This window comes from Balaenoptera acutorostrata, chromosome 7 (assembly GCF_949987535.1).
Source record: "Balaenoptera acutorostrata chromosome 7, mBalAcu1.1, whole genome shotgun sequence".
Lineage (NCBI taxonomy): Eukaryota > Metazoa > Chordata > Mammalia > Artiodactyla > Balaenopteridae > Balaenoptera > Balaenoptera acutorostrata.
In genome coordinates, this window is record NC_080070.1 from 82,922,033 (window position 1) to 82,949,224 (window position 27,192).

At 37.0% G+C, this 27,192-nt stretch overlaps 1 long non-coding RNA gene across 2 annotated transcripts in view; it reads right to left on the reverse strand.

Moving 5' to 3' along the window:
- Nucleotides 1-1,144: 1,144 nt before the first annotated feature.
- Nucleotides 1,145-27,192, reverse strand: part of LOC130708550 (uncharacterized) — a 57,510-nt gene continuing 31,462 nt past the window's right edge. The window contains exons 1-4 of one of the 2 annotated variants that reach the window (XR_009008771.1): nucleotides 8,684-8,776; nucleotides 7,381-7,452; nucleotides 5,246-5,426; nucleotides 1,145-3,314 (exon numbers count right to left, since the gene is read on the reverse strand). This is a non-coding gene — a long non-coding RNA (uncharacterized LOC130708550). Of the gene's footprint in view, nucleotides 3,315-5,245; nucleotides 5,427-7,380; nucleotides 7,453-8,683; nucleotides 8,777-27,192 lie in introns of those variants that run through there. The other variant, XR_009008770.1, reaches the window with a different exon arrangement.

Consider the following 27,192-nt stretch of genomic DNA (forward strand, 5'->3'; position numbering starts at 1 on the left):
CTCAGACAAAGTATCATAGGAATACTTAAATCATGATAATTAAAAATAGAGTGAAATAAGAGAAGCATTTGACTACTGTGACATTTACAATTATGAAATATTTGCAGTAAGAAAATGAAGTAAGAAATCAACTGAACTTATTTGATGGAAAAAAAGGTGAGAGGTGGAATTTTAAGTACTCTTGGACAGTACTAGTAAGGCTAAATAGAAAAGGGAAACTGCTTTGGTGATAGTCTATAAACTGGGCTGAGTAAATGCATATTCACAATTATCTTAATATTTAAGCTGTTTCCTTAACTCCCTGCTACTTCAAGGAACATCACAGTGGTTTGCCCTTTGTACTGCCACATACATCCTCCATTGCTCCTAAATATCTGATTAGTTGGGACAAAAACATATTAAATTTTAAAAATTTCTGAGAATACAGAGAAATGCAATAAGAAAGTACAAGTCTTAATTTTAGTTTTGTGGAAAGTACAGAATCATAGAATCAAGTGTTTTAGGGCTGGAAGGGACTTAAGGGGGCAAACACTGCTATCTTTTTTTTAATCCTTTCTTTGATATGTGTTTTTGAATTAAAATTAAAATTAAATTTGAATTACAATGAAGATAATTTTATAATCACCCTGGTTTGATCCCTGTCACTGGCAGTGAGTGGCATTCTTTCTCGAGGAAAATTCCACAGATTTTTTGATGTCAAGTTAGGGACAGAAATTAACTTGCTTTCCTTCCTAACAAAGCCATGGAATCAAGTCTAGGTGCCTGTCTGGAGCAAGACTCATTGGATTTGTCTTCCTCTATCCAGAAAGCTGAGAAGATTGTGAAGTAGATCACACGTGCAAGAAAGGAAGAGTGGAAGCATTGCCTAGAGTAGCCCAAACCCATTATTTATTTACGTTTATGTAAGCTCTGGTGCTTTTATTTGGTCATAATTCCCCATCTATCTTATGCTTCCGACATGAAACTTTGTCCTGAAACTCAATATTCTATCATTATAGCTCTCACTAGCAACGAACTAGCAACTTTAAATTCTCTATTGCGAGGAATCAAATGAGAAAGCAAAAACTGACACACTCATTTTAAGCTGCATCATATAACAATGGCTCACAACCCAGTGGTTTATGAATGAAATAAAGATAATTTATTTATTACACACGCACTTGGATATTCACATGCCCAACACATGATACACTTGACAACTACGGAAACATGAGTGGAAAAAATGTGTTCGTAGGATCAGGAAAGAACTTTCACCATGTAAAGGTGAATGAGTGCATTAACAATTTTTTCCTTTACTTTCCTCTAAGAATTTCCAAAATCCACTGAATTTTTTTGAAAAAGTTACACTTGAAATAATATTCAACAAAAACTGATCTACATTCCAACTGGTATGCTAACTCGAATTGTGAGCAGTTTAAACTTTTATCACAGTGAAACATATTTATAGTCATGCTTGAACAGATTAGGTTAGTAGCATGCGTTCCATTCTGCAATATGAATACTGTTAATCTATTTCCCAACAAAAGTCAAAAGATGCCCAGTGCATAGAAAAATACAAATCACTGTAGCCAATATATTATGGGACTGATCTTGGGACTTACACAGTGATGATGAAGTCCTAAAATGCCATGCCCGCAAAAGCACATTAAAAAGTGGATAAACATACTTTATCAGACAATCTCTAAAAATTAAAAGATGAGGGCTTTAAATTTGGGGGATGTTCTTGCTGTGTACTTTGAATAGCGCCTTTCTGCTCACCTCCTTTTGGCTTGACTGGTCCATCAGACATCACCTTCCTGAGGGCTAGCTGGCTTTGGTCTTGGTTGCCATTAGCTGGTGGAGGCAGATTATCAGACTGAGTTCTTTGAATGGGGAGGACTCCTGCTATGCTGTGTCTGTGCTGCTTCCTGGCATGATTAGACTGACCACTTTTATGTGCTGCTGTGGTAGTGTGGGTGAAATGGAAACCCAGAGTATGTATCCTCAGATGGAACCAGCTTGAATGTTATTCATGCAAACAGAAGTGATCTTTTGCTCTATCGAAGTAAGTTGTGTGTTCAAATGCCAAAATGACACCACATGCACAGCACTAAAGGGGGTTAAAACTGGCTGTTTCTTTGGAAATGATGACTTTGGGAGATGGGGAGAACATTCATCTATCTCCATTGTTTGGCTGATGCCTCTTGGAAGTAACAGTGCCCCTACATTTTTAAAGTCTCTGTACTCACTAAGTTCTTATATAATTCTATCATTTGAAATTACAGCAGTTAAGATGGGTGAATTGTTATGCTTTAATTGATATCTTAACTTCCAAAGGATTTCCAGTGTTTTGAAAAAAGAATAACCCTATAAATTCTCTTGTATCATATACACAGTGTGATCCAACAGAATGGACCCAACTGTGCTCCTTAATGAGGTAACATGGCCTCATCGAATATGCTTGAACATATATTAATACTACATACTTTTTGGAGAATATAAGAAACATTATTTTCTTTACAGATTTTTTTCCCAAAAGACTAGAAAATTTCTCACATGGAAAGCTTCATTATTTCACATGCATAATTTATTAAAAATTTTAAACGTAAAATGGTTTTTCCATTTCCCCTAGGTTCTAGAACTTGACTGTTTGTTACATGTCTCTTCTGCCTAAATTTTTTTAGTGTTTTTCAGAGGTGAGACTCTCATTGCTAATCTGCTCAAAATGCTTATGTGTGTGCCTTTTTTTGGTGTAATGCCTGGAAAACCGGCAGCCACTTGTGCTTATAATTCCTGTATTCTAAAGGACATTTAAGTGCACACAAAAAGGACACACAACATAGTTTTGCCTGCACACATCACAGACACAGCTACCAAATACTATGAGCCAGGTTGGATGGATGGTGGAGACAAAGGAGAGACAGCCAGTTTTATTTCATTCTATGTAAATTAAAACAAAAAAGAACTAAATGAGAGAGAGCATATTTATGTATCGATACTGTTCCTACACAGACAAAGGGACAGAGAACAGAGGGAGCCGGGAATGCACAAAACAAAGCAAATGGGGAAGGACAGCAGGAAAGAAAGGCAACAGATGAATATTAAGCTGCCATGCTGAGGAATTTATTTGCGTCTTTTACTTGGTTGAAGGCGGAGTTGTTGCACGGCGGCTTTGGCAGCGGCTATAGCAGCCCCTGCATCTTCCAGGTGGGTCTGAGTGACGCTGGTTTTGCTTTGACTGCGAGATGGTCCATGAGAGCGGAGATGGCCTTCGGATGAGGATTTCGAGCTACCGGGACTACTATGGGATTTCTCAATGGTGGGAACCTGCATGTCTGGTTACAAAAGGGTAAAACATGAGTTAAAGTTGCTCCAGCGTTCCTCCTGTCAAGCTGGGTCTCACATAATTTGAAACCGTCTAAGATTTATGTTAATTCTGTTTCTTTTTTGGCATGTTTATACAACTGCTCACCATACAGCAATGTGATTCAACATTTGGGAGGAAAGGCAAGAGGATGATAATCTTGAGAGGTTTGAGAAGAGGAATACATTCTAAGTAGTCTCATATAAATGAATATATTAACTTATAGTTTCACCAAGCAACTCTGCTAATTCTAGCAGGGACCAAGTAAGAAACACTAGGCTGACACTGCCCCAGGAGGAGTTTTAAGTAAAATTCCTGGAGGAAGGTGTGTGAGTCACTGGGATACATGGAAGTGGAGACTGTATTATATCATCATCTCAGGTGATTTTACAGAATGTATATATAAGATCACACATTTACTGTGATAGTCATAGAGAGAGAGGTCTTTATACCAATCATCTTCCAGAATGTTAATTGGTGAAGAGTTGATCTGGTTAAGTGGATTCCAGAAATGATCTATACAACTCATAAGTAATCTATAGCACTTATTGTAGTCAGTGGTTTATTGTATCAACTCAGTGGTCTTCTGGACATGACCTCAGTTTTTCATCTCTTAGAACACTTGCATTTCCAATCCAAATTGCAAAGAACCACTTTTCAATTAGCTGTACTTCCTGAGAAGAGGCGAAAAGGAAGGAATACTCAGATCCAATATAAAAATTTTTATTTAATACTTATAAATAGCTCAGCATATCCTGGAAATATACTACATGGTTCTCTCATACAGGCAGTAACTCATCTGATGATGAAGATTACTGTTGTGTTGTAGGATAACTGGTTAATGAACCTCCCAAAGGAAAAGCTCATTCCAATGGGAAAGCTGTGCATATTGCCAAACCCAATGTATGATGCTGCAATTTAAAAATAATAATAATAGTTTAAAAATATCATATAGGGCTTCCCTGGTGGCGCAGTGGTTGAGAATCTGCCTGCCAATGGAGAGGACATGGGTTCGAGCCCTGGTCTGGGAAGATCCCACATGCCGCGGAGCAACTGGGCCCGTGAGCCACAACTACTGAGCCTGCGCGTCTGGAGCCTGTGCTCCGCAACAAGAGAGGCCACGACAGTGAGAGGCCCGCGCACCGCGATGAAGAGTGGCCCCCACTCGCCGCAGCTAGAGGAAGCCCTCGCACAGAAACGAAGACCCAACACAGCCAAAAAATACATAAATAAATGAAAATTAAAATAAAATACAGCTGCAATAAATGTCTTTGCAAATAAATTTGTAAAAAAAAAATCATAGAATTAGTTTGAATGCACCATTTAGGAATGGTTTAAGTAATTTTCAGCATACCAATTGTTTTGATGACATGAGGAAAATGTTTTTGATATAATTAAAAAGCAGAATGCAAAACTGTTTATGTCCATATATTACATATATGATTTATGAGTAAGAATATAGATATGAAAAAATAGGGATTTAAACAGAAGAAACATGCATAAATGGTAATGATGATTATGTCTAGTCAATGAACTGTTGAGGATTTTTATGTTTTCTTTATGAAATACCCCAATGTATTTTATAAAATCATATTAACCTAAATTTTGAGAGATGAAAAAGACCCAATAGCTCATATAACCCAACCTCCTCCATTTTATAGGTTGAAAAACAGAGAACCAGAGAGGTGAAGATCACAAAGGCATCAACCTAATTATGGGCTGATCTGAGACTAAAGCCCATTTCTCCTGATTCCATATCCATTACTCTTTGCATGATATTGTATTAAATATTTCCCAATATAATACCTTTCAAAAGATATTAAATATACAGGCACTCATATTCAAGAAGATACTGAGTGAATAAACAGACAAAAGCTTTTTTCAACTTGAAATATCTCTTACCCTTGGATGGGTCAGGGAAGATACCATGGCTTCTGCTTTTGATGACAGACGGCTTTGGGGACTGCTGGCTGCTTTGACTGGAATGGGACTTGCCATGATCAATGCTTTCAGTCTGTTCTTTGAGAGGATACCACCTAGGCGTGTTATCGAGGTGAGATGTGCTAGATTAATCAATCAATACCTGAAAAAAAGTGCAATAAGTGAATAAAATTTATGGATTAAGCTGTAATTCATTTGTTTTTTTTCTGTGATCTGAAATTTATTCAAGGACGTAAGTCAAAGGATATAGTATAACCTTTAAGATGATGAAGTCTTCCTCATTTTTCTTCACCCATGATACTGAGAATGTCTTGTGCATACCAGATGCTGTATAAACATTTGGTTAAATCGAACTGTATGACATCTCTATTAATTAAATTATTGGGAGATGATGCAAAAAGGTAGAGTCACAAGTCAATCTCTTTATGAAATAAAGTCTTCTTTTGTTAAATGGACACATGATATTCTTAAACTGGGCTAGTGTTTTTTTTGCAGATTGTTTGATTTTAGTTACAAGAGGGACAAAATGAAAAAGAATGGCTAATTTTCAATTACTAACTTATTCCCTCTATTTTAAAACACACTTTAGTTCACATTTGAAACAGAGATATTACCAACAGTTTACAATAAGAAAGCGCTGTGTCATGGTTTAATTGGCAATATTTTTTCTTTCTTAGTGGTACATAAACAATGGTGCATTTTACAGTAGTTGGCATCTTAAATTTGAGCAGATATTAAAAAATAAAACCGGGCTTCCCTGGTGGCGCAGTGGTTGAGAATCTGCCTGCTAATGCAGGGGACACGGGTTCGAGCCCTGGTCTGGGAAGATCCCACATGCCACGGAGCAGCTGGGCCCGTGAGCCACAATTGCTGAGCCTGCGCGTCTGGAGCCTGTGCCCCGCGACGGGAGGGGCCGCGATAGAGAAAGGCCCGCGCACCGCGATGAAGAGTGGCCCCCGCTTGCCGCAACTGGAGAAAGCCCTCGCACGAACCGAAGACCCAACACAGCCAAAAAATAAATAAATAAATAAATAAATAAAATCAAGTAAAAAAAAAAAAAACAAAAAACCAAAAAAAAACAAAAAAAAAAAAAAAAAAAACAAAAAAAAAAAAAACAAAAAAAAAAAAAAATAAAAAAAATAAAACCACACAATGGATATATGCTTTAGGTTCATGTGAACAATAAATTATAAGGACTTCAATAAATCAGATTTTTGAAATAGGACAATAAATCAGATATAACCATACTCTAGAGTAGTTCTGTCTAAGACCAAGATTAGTCCAAGTGGCTATACCACATGGAGCCTGCAGGTGAAGTTCAGATGATCTAGTTTTGATGGGAAAGAGGTATAGAGTGTAGGAACCAAACAAGACCTCATGTCACCCAGACTACTCAACTGTTTTCTATTGTCTCTATCAAAAAGATATTGTATTTTTTGGTGTTATATATTTTTGGAGATTTATTTTTTTAACATTAATTCATAACTTCTGCTTTAAGCAAATATCACTAAACCAAATATGTATTTTTGGAATATGATAGATGAAAGATATCACAGAATGTGACCATCCTGCCACATTTCATAATTAGGTTACATTCCTTGTGAATTTATAAAAATTGTTTTTACTGTTTTCTCCTACTTCTAGTTTTGCTTCTTAAAATATTTTGAGATGTTTTGTGGGACACTTAAAAGAAACAAGAATGTAAAATGTCAAATCAAGTCATTCATACGTGCAATGAGGAATAGCAATTAAACTGAAAATGCATTTGAAAAAAATCCAGCTCATTTTATAATACAATAAATTTATCTCAAATCTTTTACATAATCATTTAGATTCACAGCATGATTATATAACTTTCTATCAAAACAATTAATATTTCATCTTGCAAATTAATTATAAAGTACAAGTGGTAAAGTGAAAATTATTTCTCCAGTTGCTATTCATCTATTCAAAGAGTCATTCATAAATAAATTCTATCCACCAAAGAATTTCATCCAGAAATAGTTATCTTATACACTTAAGAAATATGCTTTCCATAAAGATTTAATTGATGGTTTATAATGAAGCAAATTAAAAAAAGGAAACCATAGGCTCACCTCACCAAGAAAATCATTGGAAGAAAATCTATCATAATCCCAGACTGTCACCTCCAGTGTTTTCTTCTTGAGCTACAGTTCAAATCAAAATGTCATTAACCTCATTTCTCATCATAAATTTTCATTATACACATATAATAGACTCATTTATATTTTCATTCCTTGAACTCCTTCCGCTTATGTAAAAATACTTTAAGTTTATATAAAACTGTACACTTACATTCAATATTATGTAAACTGTCAATCATTTTGTGGTCCAACCAAGTATTTGATCATAACATACCTCACTATTTTGCAAAAAAAGGGTGATTTTTACTTATTTCCTGTTATTCTACCCCTGCCCATTATTAAAAGTACCAAGCAGAATCTATATATACTCTTTAAATACATGAAATTCATAGGTTGCAAAAATGTCTAGGTTATTCAGAGTATTTGGATTATAGTTTTTTGTTTCAGTAAATTGCCAAAACACATTAGTAGCACTGTCTAATTTCTGCAGATGAATTTAACTTATTTTAAATTCAAGAACCCAGATCACAATTTATATCCAGCTTCAATTTCATAGTCAAATTAGAAATCTTCCAAAGGATAAATTAGAAACCTCATTTTGAAAGACAACTCATCTGTAAATTGTTTTCATGGATGTCTTCTTCCTATTCTATTTGTATTCTTTTCTCTCTGAATTCATCTTTATAAACCATCAGCTATTTTCTATTATTGATACAAAGTTATGACATGAAGATTTTCAGAAACACATTGATGCAACTTTGCTTAGAGTCATCTATTTGTTGTGATAATCCTTTACACTAGTCTTCTTCATGCTTTCTTCTGTACAGTTTAGTTGCACAATGCCAGATCCGTAGGAAGCCTCAATTTAGAAAAGAGATGATCCCTAAATTGTTGCCAGGAGGGGTAATTCATTTCAGTGCATCTGAATCTTATTTCTTCTTTGTTTATGAAAGTCAAAATACAGCTAGTTGGAAAATATTTTCCCTCAAAATATGAAAAACAAAGCCCAGTCTATTGAAATATTTAATTTTGAAATAGTCAAGGGAAAATGTCCCACTAGTCTTACTCATTTTGTTTATTTTTTAGCTGTTTTGTCAAAATGTGCACATTTTCTTTCACTGTACCTTCGAACTGCACCCAGTTCCTTTTACTGGCTATATTTCTTGCATGTATTTCACTTAATTTTTTTTGTTTGTATGGAAAAATTGATATGAATCACAATCTTTCAATAATTCTGTCATCACTATTTTTAGATTAGCCTGAATCTGTCATATAGAAAATAATCATTGCATACCAGTTCCATGGAGATACTTTTGTAAATTACTGTTTGATTCCACTCAGGATTAAGACTTTTCTGAACATATTTAGTCCTTCTCTTGTACTCAGCACTGAATTGGAAAAAAAGAAAGAATTACCCTGATTATTTACCTTGACCGATGACTTCATAGTCAACCTGAAGGGCATGCAGACTTCTAAATGTATTCTTTTTTAAACATCTTTATTGGAGTATAATGGCTTTACAATGTTGTGTTAGTTTCTGCTTTATAACAAAGTGAATCAGTTATACATATACATATGTTCCAATATCTCTTCCCTCTTGCATCTCCCTCCCTCCCACCCTCCCTATCCCACCCCTCTAGGTGGTCACAAAGCACTGGGCTGATCTCCCTGTGCTATGCGGCTGCTTCCCACTAGCTATCTATTTTACGTTTGGTAGTGTATATATGTCCATGACACTGTCTCACTGTCCCAGCTTACCCTTCCCCGTCCCCATATCCTCAAGTCCATTCTCTAGTAGGTCTGTGTCTTTATTCCCATCTTACCACTAGGTTCTTCATGACCTTTTTTTTTTTCCTTAGATTCCATATATATGTGTTAGCATACTGTATTTGTTTTTCTCTTTCTGACTTACTTCACTCTGTATGACACACTCTAACTCCATCCACCTCACTACAAATAACTCAATTTCGTTTCTTTTTATGGCTGAGTAATACTCCATTGTATATATGTGCCACATCTTCTTTATCTATTCATCTGATGATGGACACTTAGGTTGCTTCCATGTCCTGGCTATTGTAAATAGAGCTGCAATGAACATTTTGGTACATGACTCTTTTTGAATTATGGTTTTCTCAGGGCATATGCCTAGTAATGGGATTGCTGGGTCGTATGGTAGTTCTATTTTTAGTTTTTTAAGGAACCTCCATACTGTTCTCCATAGTGGTGGTATCAATTTACATTCCCACTAACAGTGAAAGAGTGTTCCCTTTTCTCCACACCCTCTCTGGCATTTATTGTTTGTAGATTTTTTGATGATGGCCATTCTGACTGGTGTGAGATGATACCTCATTGTAGTTTTGATTTGCATTTCTCTAATGATTAATGATGTTGAGCATTCTTTCGTGTGTTTGTTGGCAATCTGTATATCTTCTTTGGAGAAATGTCTATTTAGGTCTTCTGCCCATTTTTGGATTGGGGTGTTTGTTTTTTTGTTATTAAGCTGCATGAGCTGCTTGTACATTTTGGAGATTAATCCTTTGTCAGTTGCTTCATTTGCAAATATTTTCTCCCATTCTAAGGGTTGTCTTTTGGTCTTGTTTATGGTTTCCTTTGCTGTGCAAAAGCTTTTAAGTTTCATTAGGTCCCATTTGTTTATTTTTGTTTTTATTTCCATTTCTCTAGGAGCTGGGTCAAAAAGGATCTTGCTGTGATTTATGTCATAGAGTGTTCTGCCTATGTTTTTCTCTAAGAGTTTGATAGTGTCCGGCCTTACATTTAGGTCTTTAATCTATTTTGAGTTTATTTTTGTGTATGGTGTTAGGGAGTGTTCTAATTTCATACTTTTACATGTACCTGTCCAGTTTTCCCAGCACCACTTATTGAAGAGGCTGTCTTTTCTCCACTGTATATGCTTGCCTCCTTTATCAAAGATAAGGTGACCATATGTGCATGGGTTTATCTCTGGCCTTTCTATCCTGTTCCATTGATCTATATTTCTGTTTTTGTGCCAGTACCATACTGTCTTGATTACTGTAGCTTTGTAGTATAGTCTGAAGTCAGGGAGCCTGATTCCTCCAAATATTTTGTTTTGAATCACTATGTAATCATCTCATCATCCTCATGTCTTAAACTGTATTTTAAGTTGAATGCACAATGACAATTTAAAAATATCTTGGATGCCTTTAGTTTTATTTTCCCTAAGGTATTTTTTTTAAAGAAAAGCTTTTAGGTGTTCTAACTAGAATACAATTTTACAAATCTTAATCTCTCCTGAATGTGTGAGATAATTACATGAACTATACAGTAACGTCAATATCTTCTTGTCCTATAAATAATAATTTGATATTTAACCTTCCAATAGTTTTGCAACTGATCATGTCAGCAAAGCCAAATGGTCTTTCAATTCATTTTTTTCTATAAAAAGCTGAAATAACTGTACTGACTGAGGAAAGGATGAAAAATGGCTGTTGCTATAGCTGAGATTCCATGAACATTTGTTACCTTATATTTATAGTAGATTTTGACACCCTTGGTAAAGTAGAATACTTAATCTAGTTATGAAACAATCTTAATTAAATACAAATTCTTGGTTTATGTCAATAGCTTATGTTACAAATGATGAATGAAATCAAAACTTGTCCTCATTCATTATAACTTGGGGCATTTCAGTTTATCCTTGACTCTTCCATGCCCTCTGATCACCAGTTAGAAGCTTATATCTTACACATTTAAGCATAACTTATTTTCAAAACTTATTCTAATTAAGTCTGACAAAACATTTATAACTGGCATCAACCAGCTAATGGGGTTGGAATTATTGCTATTTGCTATGAGCCAATGGTGCCCACATAAACAAAGCTTTTCTCTAACACTCACTGGCTTTTTCCAAATTTTCTGCCTAGAAAACAAACCTACTTGTTTGGGGTCCATTCATGTGCCTGGACTTCATAAACTGCCTTACCCTAAAGGTACTGCATCCTGACCCTGGACCTGTAGTTCTATTCCCAACTGTTGGCAGACCAACTCTTGTTATATTCCTGGTCCCAAGCATTGCCAAATTCTGGAATACCTATTATTGTTCCCCAGATGCTAATTTACTTATTCATTCTAGATAAAACTATTAAGAATCAAGCTCCAGTTCACCATTCACTTTTAGAGATGGGTCTACAGCCAAGTATCTTTTTTTCTCCCTCTGGCTTTATTCTATTTCTTATCAGACATACACAAGGGCAATAATTTCCAACATTGACTGCATATTAGGATCACTTTGGGATCTGAGTTCCCAGGGTGGTAGGTGGGGCAACTAGCACGGCACCCACATCCCCCTGCCCTTCACCCCCAAGGAGAGTCTTATTTTACAGGTCTGGGTTGAGGCCTGAACTTCAGAATTTTAAAAATGATCTAGGTAAATCTAAAGTATTGCCAAGACTGAGAACCACTGAGAACCACTGAGCTCATGTCTCCTAGGACCTCACATTTCAGCCACTGTGAACTGAATCCAATTTAAGAAATGAAGCAGCACTATTCTCATTTGTAACCAACCTATCTGAATGTACAAAAAAAGAGAGTAGGATTTGACAATTTTGTCATTCAGCACAAAGTGCAAATAATTCTGGGGAAATGTATAGGCAATGATTCAAAGACACAGGAACTTTCATAGACTGTGGACAGAAAGTATACATTTGTACATATACTTTTTAGGTAAGTTTGTCTATGTCTAGTGAAGTTTATGTACTCAAGTACCCAGAAAATTCCACTTTGACTTAATTCCACTTCTACTTTAGAGAAATTCTCCCACATGTACAAAAGGAATTTGTTAAAGAACATTCATTGCAACATTGTTTCTAATAGTGTGTTAATAATATAATAAATACATTATGATATATTTATTCAATGAAATTTAAGCAGCAGTTAAATTAAATGAAATACACCTTCATTTATCAAGATAGATAAATCTTAAAAAACATCTTAAGCAAATAATTTGCAGAAGAAAACCTATCATGATATAAAATTAAAATTACATGAAATAATACTGTAAATTATTTATGTCTACTTGTATATATGTATGACAAACATTAATATCATAAGACAGCTTGGGAATTATAGATGTTAAACTCTATTTTGTGGTTATCTCAGGAGGACAGGGGAATGGTTTCAGAGGACTTCAGGGGTATCTGTAATATATTTTTTATTAAAAAATATCTGAAGCCAATATAGCAAAATGTTACGATTTGGTAAAATTGGATAGCAAGAACACAGTATTTGTGACAGTATTTTCTATAATTTTCAGTAAGTTTAAAATATTTTATAACAACATTCAAAACTATTTTAACAAATTATGTCCCTTTATACTTTATGATTTTGATTCTTTAAATTAATGACATAAGAAGAATGAATATGACCACTTTTAAGTTAATATTCAACTTTGGTTGCTACTTTAGAATTCATGGCTATTCCTGTAGTAGGTATACTAAGAAAAAAACACATTGTGTAGTATGAGCTTTAAAGTTTCTATTTGTTTTGGACTTAATTATCCAAGTGGTGAGATCATGGGAAAAACATATTAGGGATAAGATTCATAATACAGTGAACAGTGGTAAAATAGTTATTTTTTTTCAAATTCTGAAAAATGGAATACACAAAATTTTAAAATAAGATTGAAGATGGAAATTAATGTCAAAGGCAAACTCATGTATTTTTAGTAAAACACTAGATATGTCAGTATATATTAAAATAGCCTGAACTATTGAAATGTCTTCAAAAAGATGTATTAGTCAACATATTTTCTTAATTTATAAATATTAATAATTGTTATATTTCACATGCATACTTTAGTCATTTTTTTCACCCATATGTAGCAAAATTATTGAATGCCAACTCTGCACCAGGAATTATGCTCTATCAAAATGTACAACTGCAAAACTCTTAATTGTACTGACATACCATTATGTCATGAGAAGCACTTTATAAAGTAAGCACATTGAAATAATAACAGCTAACATTTATGAAATGCTACTTTTTCACAGGCAGAGTTCTAAGTGCTTTTCATGTGTTATATTATTTAACCCTCAAAGCAACTCTATGAGTCCAGTATTATTTATTATCCTATTTTATAGCTGATAAGAACTGAAGCTCAGAGGAATTCAGGCATGTTGGCAAGGTTGCATAGTTATTAATTCATAGGACCAGGTTTCAAACACAGGGAAACTAATTTCTTGCTCCGAAACATGGGCTATATGAACTCAACTGATGAGGCCCATCATAAAATTTCTTAATTGCAGGTTTCATTAGCTGAAGTGTCTAGTTTGTCTTCTTTATTTTACAGTCAAAAACTGCACACTTCAAATTGAATATATGTTTTATATATACAACATAAATTATTTATAGTGTGTGTATATATACACATATCGAAAATGAGGACAGCTTTAGAGTTGCCTAGGGAAATATTGAATGGTATATTCTAAGACTAAAAGAGTGCTGTGGAACAACTAGGGATAATTATTATAAAAATTTACTTTTGCTCAGATACACTCACATATAACCCCAATTAGTTGGGAAAAATCTAGATGTTCACTTTACTAGGTTATCTTAATCTTACAAATAAGTTTGAATCTCTAGTTCTCTCAAGACTCAAGGTCTGTGTCCTTTAGGGTTAACGAGGGTAAACACACCTTTCTCCTGATCCTGCCTCTACCAGCCCTGGTTGACCTGTGTAAATGCCAGTGAGATCCTTTGCAATCTTTTCACACTTGAATTTCCTGACACGCAGAGATGGCCACACAAATCTCTTCCTTCAAGAACCCTTGTTTCATAGCTACCATGTATTGACCATCTTGGGCATGATGTCAATGGGCTGTGTTCCCACTTTACACAATTGAAAACTCCACAGTTCTCATTGCCATATCAAAATCTGTGGATTTACAAGTTGAAGGTGGCCAGGTAAGCAGAGGGATTCTTGAATGTGAGCAGAAATCCAGGCTGAGAAATAAGTGGAGTTCCTTTTCCTTTCCTACCATGTCTGGTAAACACGCTACAATCCCTCATGGGAAGACTGCAATAATTACATTATTCTAGGACAGTTAAGCCATATGTAATAATCAGAGAAGTTTTTTAATAAAGGAAAATAAAAAGTCAATTAATCAAGATGGAACACGGTGCTTATCAAAGAAAAATCTAGGGACTTCCCCGGTGGTCCAGTGGTTAAGACTTTGCCTTCCAATGCAGGAGGCGTGGGTTCGATCCCTGGTCAGGGAACTAAGATCCCACATGCCGTGGGGTGCGGCCAAAAACTTAAAAAAAAAAAATCTAAACCTTTATTTCCTTAAAGTTTTGACTAATTTCTTTTTTCTTTCTTTCTCTTTTTTATTATTGGACAATCATTTTCTCATAGGTAGATATGATTTTAAGGCTGGCAGAAAAAGGTACTTAAAATTCAATTACCCTCTCCTAAACCAGCAGAATAAAAACAGTTCTCTGAGTTTCTCTGTAAAAAAAATTGAGAAAGAAGAATGGAATATAATGGCTTGTTTGTTCTTAACTTTCATAGAATTATCTAAAGTACTGAAGGTCTTCATTTGTATTTGGTTTTTCTTGATTGGAAAAAATACATATATATTTCTTTATTGAAAAAATATATAATGAGTCCAATAAAGATATATATATATATATATATATATATATATATATGTGTGTGTGTGTGTGTGTGTGTGCGCGTGTGCGTGTGTGTGTGTGTGTGTGTGTGTGTAGTTTTTTCAAAATTACTCCTGTGAGGATGTTGCCTTTAATTTAGAAAGAAGCAAAGAGCATATCCCATTTTATAAGCTCTGTTTCTCTGTGTGCAATAGTGCATTTATGGGCTGTCACTTGATTGTCCTCTGTGCTCCCTGAGGTCTGACACTATGGCTGTGTTCTCAATTCCAACCCCAGCACAGAGTCTGGAGCAGTCTGTGCTAAATAAATGGTTTTTGGATGGGTCTTTAAAACATGTTTGTACTTCTCTTTTTCCTTTAAAATCTATTGAAATAAAATGTTTTGGCCTTCAAATTGTAAATACATACACACCTGAATCTGCTTTACATTCTTTCCAGAGGATATAGTTTGAGATACTAACAAGGGTGTTTAGAGAAAGTCCAGCCAGGAATTAGGCTTCCAGGTATCATGACAGCAAAAATCAGCTTCAGTCATGGCAAAATCTCATTAGTGGGAAAAAAATCTGTACTTTGTCCCACAGTGTGATGAGAGAACACCACAACGAAATCCTTCAGATATGCTCATTTCCATTTCTTAATTATCCGGGGACAAGTTTTGAGTTCATGGACTCTTCAGGCTATTTCCTTGTCTTTCTTTCACCTCCTCTCGGCTGACATTTGGGCTGTCAGAGCTTATGAGTATCTTGATTAAAGGATGGCAAGAGGAAATGAAAGGAGACAAGAAAACTGGACCAGTGAAATTCTTTTAGTTAACACAACATTTTAAAAAAAGATTTAAGAATGAAGGATGTATTACACTTATTATTGAAGAAAAGTTGTTTGATTTTCTATATAGTGTTGTTAAATAATTTGGTGTAATTCTGTAGCCCAAGCATGCTGCATTTCTTTTTTGCAGGGATAACTGACCATTGGCTATATGAAGTTTATTATACATATTTCTAGCAATAATAGCAACTGCCATTTATTGAGAGCTTATTACGTGCCGGACATTATGCTTATCATTTTTGGTACATTCTCCCTGTGTTTCACAAAAACCCTGGGAGGGGGGCTATTATGATTCCTAGGTGGAAGAGGAAATAGTTTTAGAGAAACCTCACAACTTCTAAGTGGCAGGGCTGAAATTCAAATCCAAGTTCTTAAGGACTTCACTCATTGGCCTCCTCAGCTTAACTTACAATGTCAGTACCTCATCAGTATAATTCCTTTTCACATTGACAATTCTCGAAGAGATGATGAAAGTGATTTCAAGATGAAAGATATGATGAGAAAGTGACTCTAGATCTTCTAAATTGTAATCTAATACATCCCAGAATATTCTGACCATTATTTACATTTACAGAAAACATGTTCTCTTCTAAGTTAAATATAGACAATCATTGTCATTCTGACAATTTCCCCATGGTTTCTCTGGATAAAAGAGAGGAAGCTTCTGAATAAAGTGACTGATAATGTCTGTTGTAAAATGACACTATTTCTTTGAAACAAAACTCATTTCGCGTATCAGTCTGAGAGATCTGGAGATGAGAGAGCCAGTCATAACAAGCAACCTTTCTCAGTAACAAATTTTACTGGTTGCCATAATTATGTGGTTTCAAAGAAACAGAAAGTTTCTGGGCACCAGAAATGTTGTAGTGACTAATACTATTCTTTGAGATATTTAAATATCTAAGCCTTTACAAATCAGAAACTTCCTCTTTTGGGCAACAGCTTGTCAGGGTTAGTAAAGATGCTGAATTTTAATGTCACAGACAAAAATCCTGTACCACTAATATTCTGGGTGGGACTAAAATTCCCATCACCCTGTTGCTACAGGTGGTACAAAATTCACCTCCCCAACTAAATAACACATTTAATTTATAATGCAATGAGATGTGCAAAAAAATGCTTTTGGCTATGTGTTAAGAAATATCCTTAGCTGACAATGTAATGATGCAACATGCTCTAGCAGAAAACAGACAAACCAAAGAGGTTGCTCTTATGCTGTTGCTAACACCCTAGAGCAGGCAGATTCTGGCATCCTATATTACACAGCAATAATTTTGTGGTACAGAAGGTATAAAGGCATGAAGATGTTTCAATATCAGGTCTAAGTGAGGGTAAAAGACCAGACAGCTCTCATCTTTAAGATGAGATACACACCTAGTACTGGTCATCCAGAAGATCAGTTAATTCCTTTTGAAAAATGACTAGATTTTTTTGTTTGGTTGTCATAGAAGACTCAGAAAAATCTGAGCCATGGTTTTTGCATGAGAAGCTAAATGAATTTTAGCAGACAAATTATAAATGAAAACTTTAGTTATATCTAATTTCAAAGTGATAGTTCCTTATTCATACCTTCCTATGTTTTTACACTTTTCTACTTTTCTGGGCTCCAATGCACATACCTGCTACACATATTTAGTAATGTTGTGGTCAGAATAGTCTGCTATTAGCCTAATTCAATTGATACCAACATGTAGAAAAATAAAAATTATAGCCGAAGTTGAACTGCAGGTGAATGTACTTAAAAGGCAAACAGGAGAACTCTAGACATTTCATTGAAGTGTGACACTGAAAGAGAACCAACTCTACCTTGCATTCTGGACAACCATGACTTGACTGCATTGATTCCAAGAGCGAGAATGAAGGATACAGCAGGAAAGTAGGAAAGACAGGAAGAAAAAGTTAGGAACAGAAATAAGGAAGAAAATGTGAGAATAAAAACTAGATGAGCTATACCATAATATATTAACAACATGAGGCAGAAAATAATCTTAGAAGTAAAGTGAAAATAATACCTCACAAGTGTAGTAAATTCCAAGGTCTTGGCCACTGTAATAATTAGGAGTAATTTAATGAAAGGGCTAAGAATTGAATACGAGTAGCACAATAGCCTGCTTTTTGGTCAAATTCCACCCAGAAGGCATGTTTTGTTTGACAAATGGCATGGGGATAGCTTTAGGTGGGACCTCACTCTTCATTTCACTATAGTTCCCACCCTTCTTTCTCTGTTACCTACTGCAGAATGGACTGACATATTCATGCCACCTGCCTGACCTTTCCAGTTATTCAAGTTTGCAATAGTCTAATTGAAACATATTCTGTAACAAATAAAAGATAACCACTCTCTTATAGTATAAAAAGGTGATACTAAAGGATATTAAAGAAGATAGAAAATAAAAGACAGTGCTTTATTTTCGTTCATTCATTAGCAAAAGCTGATTAGAGATATACCCTTAGCAGTCATTTCCTCTTGTCTCATAATGCTGTCATTAGATAACACTGAAGGTCTAATGACCCAAATCAAAGGCAGAATGAAGTTATCAGTTTGTTATATTCATGTTAAAAAAAATAGTGGTGGGATGAGGGATAAATAAGGAGTTTGAGATTAGTAGATACAAACTACTACATACAAAATAGATAAATAACAAGGTCATACTCTGTAGCACAGGAAACTATATTCAATATCTTCTAATAAACTATAATGGAAAAGAATATGAAAAAATATACATATATATGTATAACTGAATCACTTTGCTGTATACTACAAACTAATGCAACATTATAAATCAACTATACTTCAAAAAAGTAGACAAATTACAGTTATAACTACTACATAAAGACATAAACTAACATAAAATAAAAACTTCCCTTTCCTGTTCTATATGGATCGTTGGTAATGTCTGAATTAAATTCATTTCAGCCTGCAGAATTCTCTTTGTATTTCTCAAAGGGCAATTCAGCTGGGGAAAATGTGTTTCTCAGATTTGTTTTTCTGGCAATGTCTTATTTATTTATTTAACATCTTTACTGACACAGGCCGAAAATACTACACTGCAGCACTATTTACCCTAGCCAAAACTTGGAACAACCAAAATGCCCATCAACAGATGAATGCACAAAGAATTGGTCCATGTACACAATGGAATATTACTCCGATAAAAAATATAAATTAAATATAAAAAACAAACATAAGTAAGGAGACATAAGCTTTGGGGGTTTATCCGGGGACATTCCACTCTAATTTACGACCAAGGTACACTACTTCCAGGAAGGTACTGTTTCCCTAGTAACCAGAGTGTGGAAAGTAGAAATGCTGCCGCCCTGTGGCCGATTGCCGCAACAGCAGCTTTAAAACCTGTGCTAAAGGTCACTTCATATTCACAAGGACTGCACAGCTATAAATGACACCCGCCAACAAAATGTGTTGAGGGAGGTAATGGCCAAAAACATTCAAAATATGACGCATACTTCAAGAAACCATTTACATAGGTAAGCTGTACTCACTCTTTAAAAAACAATAAAAAAGTACAGGGCTATAAACTCAATATAAGGAATTATTAGACATATGCAAATTCAGCCACAAAAAGGTATCAGCTCACACCGGTCAGAATGACCATCAGCAAAAAAAAAATACAAACAATAAATGCTGAAGAGGTTGTGAAGAAATGCATACCCTAGACTTTAAATGGCTCATAAACTGGTAAGTGCTGCTAATGAAAACAGAATGGAGGTGCCTTTAAATGGTAAACAATGAGATACCATATGATCCCACAGGCCCACTCCTTTGCCTATAACCCAGGAAGACAGAAATGGAAAGACACAGGCAGGCAAAACTGCACTGCAGCAACATTACAATAGCCAAGACATGGAACCAACTAAAAAGTCCATCAATACACAAATGGACAAAGAAGAACTGGTACGTGTACAGATGGAAAATTAGCCATGGAAATGAAATGAAACAGTGCTGTTTGCAGCACCATAAATGAGTCTAGAGGTAATCACAGCTTGAAGTAAGTCAGAAAGTGAAGGACACATATCCTATGATATCATTTAATGGTGTTACCTAAACACTGATACAAATGAAGATTTTTCACAGAGAAAGGCAATCATAGATTCGATCAACAAACGTATGGTTAACTAAATAGAAAGTTGTGAGGATTGGATAAATTAGGATACTGCAGTAAAGAGAGATGTACCAACACATGTGAAATATATAAGCACCAAATACCTACGGAAAACCAAGAGAAGACTACTCAACGTTGTGTCATAACCCACATGGGAAATGGATCCAAAGATGAATAGATATATGTATATGTGTAAAAGAACCACATCTTGCACACCTAAAACAAACAAAACATTGTAATCAAATTTGCTGTGATAACAAATAAAAATTAAATTAAGAAAACCAACAAGAAGTAATGAGACATAAACCTATGGGAGTTTCTACTGGCACATTCCATTCTAACTTACTAGTTGGAACATTACAGCCAGGAAGGCTCTTTGCCCAAGTAACCAGATTTGGGAGTGCAGAAATGTCACAGACTTGTGATCGTCACCTGCAAAAGCAGCTTTAAACAAAGTGCTAAGGGTCACTTAATCTTCACAAGAATTGCAGCTCTGTAAATGACACCTGCCCTCAAAAAAACTCCTGGGTTCCAATATCGAGGAAAAAATTCGAAAGAGGGCAACCTTTCAAAAAGACAATTTCAAGAGACATACTTAACTCACAATTTTTCTTTTCCTTCATTTCTTTTTGTTTAACAAAAAAAGCCATGGAAAAAGCTCAACATTAGGAATTAATAAAGACATGCAAATCCAATCTACAAAAACTTCTACCTGACAAAAGCCAAAATGATCATCAGCAAAAAATCTGGAAACAATAAATGCTCAATGGATTTTAGAGAACTGTGTACCCTCTAGCTGCTGGTGGGAAGACAAATGGTAACAGCAAGTAGTGAGAACAGAAAGCAGGTACGTTTAAAAGTAAAAATTGAGCTACTATAAGATTTCGTAGGCCCACTACTGGGCCTATCACCTGAGAAGACCAGAAACAAAAAGCCACAAGCACGCCAACGTTCAGTGCTGTTCTGTTTACAACAACCTCGACTTGGGTACACCTTAAATATCCCAGGAAAGAGAAAAATGGATAAAGAAGTGGGGTACTTATATACACTGGACTATGACTCAGCCATGAAATCAATGTCATAAGGCTAGTAGCACCATAATGACGGGATTTAGGTACGATGATTCTAAGTGAAATAAGTCACACAGAAAAAGAAACTTATCTTAAGATATCACTTAGAGAGGGAAGGTAAAACTCGTTACACATGAACTGAATTACAACACAGAACAGAGTCACATATTTAGAAAACACACTTACGGCTTCTAAAGGGGAAAGGAGTGATGGTGTGATGCATAAAACAAGAGTTTGAAATTAGCACAGACACCGTTCCATAAACCAAATATGCAATAGACAAGACCTACTCATTGCTCAATGAACTGGACTCAACACACTCTATTCTCCGCAGAAGCATATATCTAACTGGTAAGAATCTGAAAACAGTATTTATTGATATCTCTCTGTAAGTGAATCAAGTGCACACAAAGTGGCAAAAACACAGCAGTGAAAATCAGCTAAACCCCATTATAAAAATAAATTACAAAAAAAAAAAGACTGTGAAAGAGAGAGAACTTCTTACAAAATTCGTTCAGGGGATGTGATGCAACCTGGATTGAGCACATCTAGACCCACAGCTGGATGAGACATAAGGCTGGACACTCTTGGGGCTGAGAGGATTGTTGAGGTTGCATGAGCAAACGCAGACCCTTTAAAGTAATACTTCATGGTATCCATTCTAAGGGTCCCAAATCTCCAGGTTCAAGGGAATCATCCTACAGCGAAAACAAGCATGGGAAACCCAGTGGATGGTATACAGTGTGATCGGGAAAGGTTTCTGAAATGCACCTCATTTCTCATCTCCTGGTGCTCGGGTTAGCCATTCCAGCCGCTTTACTAACAATCTCCCGACTGGGAGAATCAGCACCTTTCACCTCCTGTTTCGTACAGTTTCCAATTTGTCTGGAAGGTGAACAGGAAGAGGGGGAACCAGTGAGAGATTAGCTCTAGGTGTTGGGACAGGCACAGGTCACTCTATTTTCCCATCAGGAAGAAGAATTAACCACAGGCTCAGCCTGCCCCCAGAACAAGATTAGGGCCTGAAGCAATCCTGCCGTTTTGTGGCCTACTCCCAAAAAAGCGAGTTCGAAAATGGAGCTCAGGGGCACTGCAATTCACAAACCTGCAGAGATATAAATGATAACTCTCGTCCACAAATATATTGAGGGAAGGCAACGAAGAGGATTTGAAAGCAAGGCAGAATTGCAGGAAACAGATTTCAGGAGGTAGATTCGAATCGCCTTTAAAGCACAGGAAAAGCGGCAAAACCTCAACAATGATGCCCTTGGCCAAAAAAGGCGTATGCGTTTTTTCCTGAATATATTCAGGAAAAAACGCATACGCCCTTTTTGGCCAACCAAACAACCTGGAAAGGCAAATCAGCGCTACAAAGAAGTCTCGCTTCCCATCGGTCAAAAGGGCCATGCTGAATAAAGTGTCAAAACCAGAAATGCAGGACAGGCCATGGAGAAACGGGAGCCTTGCTACGCTGATGGGCGGGATGTAAATTGCCAACAGCCACTCTGGAGAAGTGTACGGTGTGTCCTGAAACATCTAAAAACTCAGTTTAGAGAGCATAGGGCACTTCCACTCATGGGCGTATAAATTGGGAAAACTAAAAATCAGCAAGACACAGGCACCCCAAAGTTTAGGGCTGCTGTGTTGACAAGAACCTCCCCTTCGTTACACCTTAAATATCCCAGGAAAGAGAAAAATGGATAAAGAAGTTGTGGTCCTTATGTACAGTGGAATATCACTCAGCCATGAAATCAACGTCATAAGGCTAGTAGCAGCATGATGAGTGGATTTAGGTACGACGATTCTAAGTGAAATAAGTCACACAGAAAAAGACACTTATCATAAGATATCACTTATAGAGGGAATGGGAAAACCCCTACACTTGAACTGAATTACAAAACAGAACAGAGTCACACGTTTAGAAAACACACTATGGCTGCTTAACGGGAAAGGTGAGGTGGGGTGATGCATAAAACAAGGGTTTCAAATTAGTTCAGATACCGTTCCATAAACCAAATATGTAATAGAGAAGACCTACTTCTTGCTCAATGAACTGGACTCAGCACACCCTATTTACCGCAGAAGAATATATCTGACTAGTTAGAATCTTAAAACCTAGGTATTGACATCTCTGTAAGTGAATCAAGTGAGTGTAAAGTGGCATAAACACAGCAGTGAAAATCAGCTAAACCTCATTATAAAAATAAATTCCAAAAAAATAAGACAGTGAAAGAGAGAGAAATTCATACAAAGTTCGTTCAGGGGCACTGAAGCAACCTGGATTGACAATATCTAGACCCACAGCTAGATAAGACATAACGCTGGACACTCTTGGGGCTGAGAGGATTGTTGAGGTTGGGTGAGCAAACGCAGACCCTTTAAAGTAATACTGCATGGTATCCATTCCATCGGTCCCAAATCTCCAGGTTCAAGGGAATTTTCCAACAGCTAAAACATGCATGGGAAACCCAGAGGATCGTACACCGTGATATCAGGAACGGTTTCTAAAACGCACCTCATTTCTGATCTGCTGCTGCTGGGGTTCCCCATTCCAGCCACTTTACTAACAATCTCCCCAATTGGAGAATCAGCACCTATAACCCCCTGTTTCGTACAGTTTGCAATTTGTCCGGAGGATGAAGGGGAAGAGGGGGAACCAATAAGAGACCAGCTCTAGGTGTATGGAAAGGCACATGTCACTCAAATTTCCAATCAGGAAGAAGAATTAACCACAGGCTCAGCCTGCCCTCCGGAACCAGAATAGGGCCTGAAGCAATCCTACGGTTTTGCAGCCAGCTGCCAAAAAGCCGAGTTGAAAAATGGAGCTCAGGCCCACTGCAATTCACAAAGTTGCAGGTTTATAAATGATAACTATCATCCAAAAATATATTGAGGTAAGGCAAGAAAGAGGATTTGATAGTAAGGCAGAAATGCAGGCAACAGTTTTCAAGAGGTAGATTGGAATCTTCTTTAAAGCACATGAAAGGCGGCAAAACGTCGACTGTGATGCAGTTGGCCAAAAAGAGCGTATGCGTTTTTCCCTGAATATATTCAGGGAAAAACGCATACGCTCTTTTTGGCCAACCAAACAAGCGGGCAAGGATATTCTGCACTACAAAGAAGTCTCACTTTGCTTCGGTCAAAAGGGCCATTCTGAAAAAGTGGAAAAACCAGAAATGCAGGACGGGCCATGGAGAAAAGGGAGCCTTGCTACGCTGATGGGCGGGATGTAAATTGCCAACAGCCACTCTGGAGAAGTGTACGGTGTGTCCTGAAACATCTAAAAAACTCAGCTTACAGAGCATAGGGCACTTCCACTCATGGGCTTATATCTTGTGAAAGCCAAACATCGACAGGACACAGGCACCCCAATGTTTAGGGCTGCTCTGTTTACCTGAACCTCGACTCGGATACCCCTTAAATATCCCAGGAAAGAGAAAAATGGATAAAGAAGTTGTGGTACTTATGTACAATGGAATATTACTGAGCCATTAAATCAATGAAATAAGGCCAGTTGCAGCAACTCGTGGAGACTTAGGTACGATCATTCTACGTGACATAATCAGATATAAGAAGAGACATATCATAAGGTATCACTTATAGATGGTATATTAAAATGGCTAGAGATGAACTAAATTACAAAACGGAAACAGAGTTACACATTTAGAAAACACACTTATGGCTTCTAAAGGAGAAAGGTGGGGTGGGGTGAGGCATAAACCAGGAGTTTGAAAATAGCATAGATACGGTTCCGTAAACAAAAGAGGTAATAGACAGGACCCACTGTATAGCTCAAAGATCTGGACTCAGCACACTGTTGTCAACGGAAAAGGATATATAAGACTGGTAAGAATCTGTAAAAGAATTTATTGATGTCTCTCTTTAAGTGAATCAAGTGGATAGATGTAGAGCAGGAAGAAACACAGTATTGCAAATCAGGGATACCCCATTACAAAATTAAATAACAAGAACCAAAAAAAAAAAAAAGACAGTGAGAGAGAGAGAAATTCTTACAAAATTTGTTCAAGGGCTGTGATGCAACCTGGACTGACCACATCTAGACACACAGCTGGATGGGACCTAAGGCTCTACACTCGTGGGGCTGAGAGGCTTGGTGAGGATGGGACACCAAATGCAGCCCTTTTAGAGTAATAGTGCCTGATCCCCATTCCATGGGTCCCATATCTCCAGGTGCAAGGGACCCTTCCTACAGCTGAAACATGAATGGGACATGCATAGGATGGTACACCGTGTGTTTGGGAAGAGTTTGGAAAAGTCACCTCATTTCCACTTCTCCTGGTATTCGGGTTCCCCCTCCAGCTCCTTTCCTTAAGTTTCCCCACTTTGGGAAGGCAGCACACTCAACAGCCGGTTTTGCACAGCTTGGAATTTTCCGGTGAAGAAGGGGAAAGGGGGGATGGGATGAGACACAAGCCCTAGATGTTTGGACAGGGATATGCCACTCTACTTTCCTAATCTGGAAGAAGAATTTCCCTGTCCTTCGGGTGCCCCAGAAACCGGAATGGGTCTGTAGAAATCCTGCCCCTTTGTGGCTGCTTCCCTAAACAACAAGTTGAAAACTGGTGCTCAGGGGCACTGCAATTCACAAACATGCAGGGTTGTAATTGACACCTCGAATGGAGTCATTTCTTGAGCCAAGTATTCGTAAAGGACTTGTAAGTAAGGCAGAATTGCAGGAAAGGGATTTCAAGAGGTAGTTTGCACTCGCCATTAAAGCACATGCAAAGCTGCTGAACATCGCCAATGATGCAGTTTGCCAAAAAGGCCGTATGCGTTATTCCTTAATATATTCAGGAAAAACCCTTACTCCATTTTTGGCCAACAAAACAGGCGGGCAATGCAAATTAATTCTACAAAGGGGTATCACTTCACACCAGTCAGAATGGCCAATCGCACAAAGTGTAAAACCTGAAAGGCAGGACAGGGCATGGAGAAAAGGGAACCCTGACAAGGTGATGGTGGGAATGTAAATTGCTAACAGCCACTCTGGAGAAGTGGGTGGTGATTCCTTAAAAATCTAAACACCAGAGCTTCAGAGCATATGGCGCGTCCACTCCTGGGCCTGTATCTTGGAAAAAACGTAAATTGACAGGACCCAGGCACTCTAAAATTTATGCAGCCCTGTTTACAAGAGCCTCTACTCGGAAGCTACCTAAAAGTCCTTGGAAGGAAGAATGGATAAAGGAATTATGGTTGATATGTACAATGGAATATTACTCACTCATGAAATGAATGAAATACGGCCATTTGCAGCCACTCAGAAGGACCTAGATACATTCATACTAAGTGTCATAAATCACAGAATGATAAATATCATATGATATTACTTATTGGTGGAATCTAAAAATTGATTCAAAGATACTATCTTACAACACAGAAATAGAGTCCCAGACTTAGAACACAAACTTATGGTTACCAAACTGGAAAGGTGTGTTGGAGGCATAAATCATGCGGTTGGAGTTAGTATATACATATTTACAGAGAGAAAACTTGTAATCAACATGGACCTGCTGTAGAGCACTTGGAACTCTTCTCAACACCCTTTAGTAACCTCAATGGGAAAATAATTCTAAAAATAATATATAGTCATCTCTGTATAAACGAATCATGTTGGTGTACATCAGAAACGAACAAAACATGGCAAATCAACTATACTCCATTATAAATTTAAAATTAAATTACAGGAAAGAAAAATGATCACTAAATTCGTTTAGTCGCGGTGAGCGTGCTAGGGTCACATCCCTGGACACAGACTCAATTTGGTCCCAAGGCTGGACTGTTGTGGGCCTGAGGACCTCGGGAGGGTATGCCAGCTCATTCGCCCCCCTTGAACATGCAGTACCTGGTCCCCTCTGCATGGGATCACTATCTCCAGATCTAAGTGTGCCCTCATACTACTAAACCAACCCTCTGACACCCAAAGGATGGTGGACTCTCTGGGCTGGATGACATTTGGAAAATCACCTGCTCTCAACATATCCTGGTGTTTGGGTTCCGACCTCCTGACTCCTTCATTAGGGTCATCCCACTCTGCAAGACAGCACCCTCTACAGGTGATTTTCAGGGGTTTATACTTGTTCGGGGGATGAAGGGTAAGGGGGAAGAAGGAATGGGACA